Raw genomic sequence first — 1,318 nt, forward strand, 5'->3', positions numbered from 1 at the left:
CTTCTAGCAAAATACACATTTGCAAATAAAGAAAACAAACATAAAGACTAATCTGCCTTCTATCTAGTACTTACTATTTGGAACATGATAGACTGTTTCAGAAAGATTGGAGAAACCTGGTTGCATGTCTGGCCCCTCTTAACTCCAAGAGAGAACAAAGAACAACCCAAAAAGCACAAACAAGGACTTCCCTCCACCAAGATTTGAAAATATCTTGTCCCCCGATTGGTCCTTTGGTCAGGTGTCAGCAGGGTTCACTGAGCTTGTTTACCCTTTACAGGTAAAAGAGACATTAACCCTTAACTATCTGTTTATGACAGCTGGCTTGGTAAATCTAAGTATTGGAATACTAACCAGCATCTGGGGTTTGTCTGCCCCATTGGGTTTGCAGTTCACCCTGATTGAGTGATCTGAGCTGGTTCCCATGGGCAGCACTAACACAAGGACGCCCTACGCATAGCAACCCTAACCCTAGCTCCAATTCCCCTACCCTTAGAAACCCTAACCCTAGGTTGGGAAGCTCTACGAATAGGAACCCTAACCCTAGCACCAAGTGCCCTACCCTTAGGAACCCTAACCCTAGGAAGAGAAGCCCTACCCATACGAACCCTAACCGTAGCTCAAAGTATCCTATCCATAGGAACCCTAACCCTAGGGCAGGGTGCCCTAGCCATAGGAACGCTAACCCTAGCACCAAGTGCCCTACCCTTAGGAATCCTAACCCTAGGACGGGAAGGCCTACCCATAGGAACCCTAACCCTACCTCCAAGTGCTCTACCCTTAGGAACCCTAAGCATGGCTCCAAGTGCTCTACCCTTAGGAACCCTAACTCTAGGGCGGGAAGCCCTGCCCATAGGAACCCTAACCCTAGCTCCAAATGATCTACCCATAGGAACCCTAACCCTAGCTCCAAGTACCCTATCCTTAGGATCCCTAACCCTAGGGTGGAAAACCCTACCCATAGGAACCCAAACCCTAGCTACAAGTGCCCTGCCTCTAGGAAACCTATCCACAGCTCCAAGTGCCCTACCCTTAGGAACCGTAACCTTAGGGCTGAACGCCCTACCTATAGGAAACCTAACTCTAGCTTCAAGTGCCCTACCCTTAGGAACTGTAACCATGGGGTGGGAAGCCCTATCCATAGGAACTCTAACCCTAGCTCCAAGTACCCTACCCATAGGAACCCTAACCCTAACTCCAAATGTCTTATCCATAGGAACCCTAACCCTAGCTCAAGTGCCCTTCCCTTCGGAACCCTTACCCTAGGGCATGAAACCCTACCTATAGGAAATCTAACCCTAGTTCCAAGTGCCTTAAC

Source organism: Chelonoidis abingdonii, chromosome 5 (genome assembly GCF_003597395.2).
Source record: "Chelonoidis abingdonii isolate Lonesome George chromosome 5, CheloAbing_2.0, whole genome shotgun sequence".
In the NCBI taxonomy this organism is placed as follows: Eukaryota; Metazoa; Chordata; order Testudines; family Testudinidae; genus Chelonoidis; species Chelonoidis abingdonii.